Source organism: Archocentrus centrarchus, chromosome 12 (genome assembly GCF_007364275.1).
Source record: "Archocentrus centrarchus isolate MPI-CPG fArcCen1 chromosome 12, fArcCen1, whole genome shotgun sequence".
NCBI classification, from domain to species: domain Eukaryota; kingdom Metazoa; phylum Chordata; class Actinopteri; order Cichliformes; family Cichlidae; genus Archocentrus; species Archocentrus centrarchus.
Window position 1 is genome coordinate 7,319,689 of NC_044357.1, and position 5,276 is coordinate 7,324,964.

General features: G+C 39.4%; 1 long non-coding RNA gene across 1 annotated transcript; it reads left to right on the plus strand.

The window, feature by feature from the left end:
• The first annotated feature begins 1,550 nt into the window (after window positions 1-1,550).
• On the plus strand, window positions 1,551-2,384 carry LOC115789796 (uncharacterized). Its single transcript, XR_004020724.1, has 3 exons — window positions 1,551-1,598; window positions 1,720-1,825; window positions 2,247-2,384. It is a non-coding gene; the product is annotated as an uncharacterized LOC115789796 (long non-coding RNA).
• The last annotated feature ends 2,892 nt before the right edge of the window (window positions 2,385-5,276 follow it).

A 5,276-nucleotide genomic window follows, 5' to 3' on the forward strand; every position in this document is an offset into this window, starting at 1 on the left:
AAAACATTGTGTGATTGGACAATCCCCGATTCGACTCATTAGTGCAGCTGCAGTTCGTTAGGTCGATTCACGTTTACGTTTGCAAAGTGGAGTAGTTTCAAAATGAGAGAAAATTCTGTTTTGTCTTTACAAAAAAATGCTTTTACAAAGCGTTCACTTGAAGAAAAAAACAGGATAAAGGAGCTTGGACCGGATCGTCCCAATTTACAAATTCAGCAGCAGGCAAGTGATCGTGTACGATCCTACACGCGGGCTTTTTCCAGCTCTTCTTATGACAAGCGGAGTTGGCTAGCTGGATGTGATGTAAACAATGCCTTTTACTGCTTTCCGTGTTTGCTATTTCAAAGTTCTGGCACGGAGGCAATGTGGACAACAACTGGGGTAAGAGACTTAAAACATCTTTCAGAAAAATGCAAACGGCACGTAAACAGCCGCAGCCACCTAGACAATGCAATGAAGCTAAGTTTTTGGGGGAAACTTAGCATTGCTCAACAGCTAGATGAAGGCTACAGGATTGCTGTTAGAAGGCACAATGAAGAGGTGACAAAAAATCGGCACATCCTTTCTAGAATAATAGACTGTGTTAAGTTTTGTGGAGCCTTTGAGCTGGCATTGCGTGGTCATGACGAAAGTAAGAGCTCTGAAAATCCCGGGATCTTTCGTGGGTTGGTTGATTTTGTTGCTTCTCTTGATGGAGTACTAAAAGAGCACCTTGAGAATGCTACTGTGTTTAAGGGAACTTCGAAAACTGTGCAGAATGAGCTACTGGACTGTATGTTTTCTGTTCTGAAGGAGCATATAATCAAAGCAGCACAGAGCAGTGATTTTCTTTCAATCCAGGCAGACGAGACTGTGGATGTTGCTACGCAGTGCCAGCTTGTGCTTGTACTACGCTATATCGATGCCAAAAACACTGTGCAGGAAAGGTTTTTTGAGTTTATCCCTCTGCAGTCGGCTACAGCTGATTTCATTGCTACAGCCCTAAAAGAACGTCTTGCAACTATTCTTCCTGAGGATCAAAAGGCTAAGCTAATCTGTCAGGCATATGATGGAGCCAGCGTGATGCGAGGTGCCACTGCAGGTGTTCAGAAGAAGATACAAGATGTGTACCCAAATGCCCACTACATCCACTGCTATGCTCATCAGCTCAATCTAATAATGCAACAGGCTACTTCTCACATAACCAAAGTTAGAATTTTTTTTTCTAACCTTAGTGGATTTTCCAGCTTTTTTTCCAGATCATCCAAGCGCACAAGCGTTCTTGATAAAGTTGTGGCCCACAGACTACCAGCATCCAGCAATGTCAGATGGAACTTTCACAGCCGTGCCATCAATACTGTGTTTGAGCACAGAGAGGACCTCATCCGCTGTTTCGAAAGCATACAAGACTCTGGTGACTTTGACCCCATTACCGTCAGAGAGGCTGGAGCATTTGCCATGCTACTGGAGGATCAGGATTTTAAGTTCTTTCTGCAACTTTTCCACCATATCATGCCTCATGTGGACCTTCTCTATGCCAAACTCCAGAAGAAGGTCATAGATTCACTTTGTATCCAGGAGAGCATCCAACAGTTCCAGCAGGACATTCAAAAGATCAGGTAATTGTTTAAATAGCTGATTTTTCTTTTTCTTCTTCTTCTTCTTCTTCTTCTTCTTCTTCTTCTTCTTCTTCTTCTTCTTCTTCATTATTATAATATTGTAAGTATTTCTCTTTGGCAGAAATTCTCTCCACTCCATGGTTGGACAAAGCAGTGTAGGTAGTAGTCAGCCAGTGAAGAAGCGTCGGACACTCAGTGTAGAAGACCATGAAAGGATTGCTGCAGAGGTGAGTTGTTGTGGAAAATCACTGTTACACTGGTTTATAGTAGTGTTATTTAATATATTAGGAAGATGTGCGTTGTAGTTAGAAATACCTTTAGTTGTGTCTATGCTGTGTAGGTATGTTGATGTAATGTTTGTCAGCAAGATATTTTATTATTTAAGTTGTACTGAAGTTTATGGGTAATGGGGAATAAAACATTTGGTTACTGAATTTTGTATAATCTTGTCCCACAAAAATGCTGTAACACATTTCATAACACAGCCTTAAAAAATGGCAGCAAATGTTATTAAAATCAGTAAGTTTATAAATAAAATGTGTTCCCTCTTTCTATGACTTAATAGAAAGGACAAAATAACATTTCATATTTAGAATGAAAAATGTGATTATAAAATCATAATCTTCATGTTTGTCCTTCTCTCTTAAGGTCTGTGATATCATACTGGGACACACCAGGGAGCGCTTTTCTTTCACAAACCACCTTGTTAGTGCCACACTCCTGCAGGGGGACAGATTTGAACAATACAACACAGCATTTCCTGAAGATGCACTGAGCAACACCTTAAAAGCCTGTCCAGTGCTCAATCGAGGTAAGCTGAAGACAGATCTTACTCTCATCTACAGCAAGGAAGAGTTCAAAGCCTGTTGTGGTGCTGTGGGCCTACTCCAGCTGTTTATGGAAAACAATCTAGAAGAAGTCTTTTTAGAAACTGTCACGCTCTTGAAGATCCTCATCACCACACCCATGACTGCAGCAGAAGCTGAAAGGTGCTTTTCAACTCTGAAAAGAATCAAGACTTTTCTGAGAAACTCAATGACTCAGGACAGGCTGAATGCATTGGCCATGTTGTCAATGGAGAAAAGACTAGTCACAGAGATGACTGACTTTAACAAGAATGTAATTGAGAAATTTGCAGGGCAGAAGGAAAGGAGGGCAAAATTCATGTTCATATAGTGCTATTTTTTAAGATTTGTTTTGTTTGTTTTTCATTTGTTTGTTTGTGTGCGCCCCCCTCAGTTTTTTTTAGCACCAGCCGCCACTGTTCAGGACTTTGCTGCGCACCGTTTCCCGCTGTGTGACGCAGTGATGCACTGTCAGCTCACCTGTGCAGGTCTCCCTCTTCATCTTTTCCGTATCTGTCCCACCAATCCGCTCTTTTCCCCGCATCGCGAGTGAGGAAAAGAGACAGATGGTTTACCTCCGATGTCAGCGTTCAGGTCTTTTGCCTCCCACCTGATTGGAAAATCCCTGTTTTCCACTTTTCGTTTGGTCATTTTTGGGGAGTCAGGCAGCTTAAATGTCACTAAAGTGCTGACCGATGTTTTTATCCGCTGATCACTGATCAATCGGCAATACGAAAACGGGTTAGCGCACAGTTCTTGCCGGCTGCCGTTGCAGTGCATTGTGGGATTTGTAGTGTAAGTGGTGGAAGCATATTTATCCGCGGGCCAAGCTATATGAAATCATCTTGCTGGCCGTATAAAATTAGATCGTGGGCTGGAAGTGGCCCGCAGACCTTGAGTCTGACACATTTGACATAGAGAAAAACTGCAGTACGGAAGTTAAAATGTGTAGATGAATTGTTAGTACGAAAAAGCATTTCTTATCTGATTACTTGATTAATTGATGGAATAATCAAAACAATACTTGATTAATAAAATAGTTGCAGCCCTACTTGTATTCAGAAAGCCATAGTCAAACATTAGTTTTCAGCACCAGTGGAGCTGTGAAAGGCCTTCAAGAAAAATGACATGCACCTCGAGAAATGTAACTACAGGTTCACAAAGACTGTGATCAGGCTTTAGATGTGCTTTCTGGTTACATGTGTAGGCCCCTTCACTCGGTTAACAAGCAGGAGCAACTTTTAGTGGTTAGCATTAGCTTGCTAATTAGCATGGGGGGGGCATCCAAAATGTGTCCGCATACACCTCAGAAAGAATATAGCTGCGCCCCTGACTACGTGCCATGTATAGATTCATATACAGTATATACACACACACACACACACATACAGATATATAGTGGGCCAGTCTGTCAGGAACTCCCAGGCCACTTTTTCTCCCCAGTCCGCCCCTGTGACAGAGCACAGAGATCAGTGCTGAAATAGTGAGGTGAGACTCACAAGGCACAATAAAACAGTCATCCAAAACTGCTATGACAGAAAGCAGTTAATATGAATTTATTTATCTATCTAATTATCTAATGTATCTATTTATCTCTCTCTCTCATAAACATTATATAATAAACGTTTATTTTTGCTGTGGAAATAAACTTCCAGGACAGTGTTAAAATCATTACGTGTGCTGCTTTTCATTGAGAGCTTAGTCCAGGAGGGGGCGATATGGCTCAATTTATGGATGACTCATACAGCAAATGACTCAATAAGTGCTGCAAAAATCCCAATAGAAGAGAAGGATGGAGCAAAAATAGTATGAAAGTCTCAATGGAGCAAGACAAAGTAAACAAATCAATATGAAACTTGATCTAACTACATATTTAATAGAAAAATTGCCACCATGTTGAGATGAGAGACAAGCAAATGTTCTTCCTGTCTTTTACAAGCCTGTTCCTCACCAATTTACTGGCACCTTTTACTTATTTTAACTATGCAGCCCATAAACAGCTTCTAATTAATGAGTGTATGGACAGGTAGAAGGCGCTTTAATAAAATAGAACAGATTTTTTTCTTTTACATTAAAGACACAATAGCAAAACTTGATCACCTCCTCAACTTCTGCACAAAAGTTGTTTTTTTAATTAGATGGATGGATGCTTTGAATACTTCGCATAAATGCATGATTGGTGGACATCACTATCTTCAGTGCTTCAAGATCATCTCTGATTCTGTCCAACTAGCAGCCTCAAATAATAAAATCCTAAAATTATGTAATTGTTTTAATATCAAAAACAAAAAGAAGTTGCAGATGTTTCAGTGCAGACTTTATTAAATTAGAAAATTTAACTGTAACTTCATGGCAAAAGAAAAAAAAAGTCTAAAAAAACAGTAACCGACTGTAAAGGTGGTTATATTGGATACTATTATATAAATATGCAAAAATGATGCGAAAATTAGGGAAAAAATATCAATCAACCAATCAATATTAAAAACTATTGTGTATTATTAAGTCAGTAGGTATTAAGAGCAGCTAATCATGTTAAGATATATTTCAGAAAGAAATCTCACCAGTAACTTTATGTTGATGTTATGTTGATACTCACCAGCTCAGATAAAACTTAAAACATGTAAATCAGACTCAGCAGATAACCCAGCAGACCTATAGCATGAATAGCGAGGTTAGCAGTCACACATTTATCTATTTCAGCTGAAATCAACAAAAATGTTTATCAGTAACCCAAACATGCATTTTCTTTTTCAGAAAAGCAAAAAAAAAAAAAAATTATGAAAGACACTCATATTTTAAAGCTTAACAATAGCTTTTATTGAATCAAGACCAT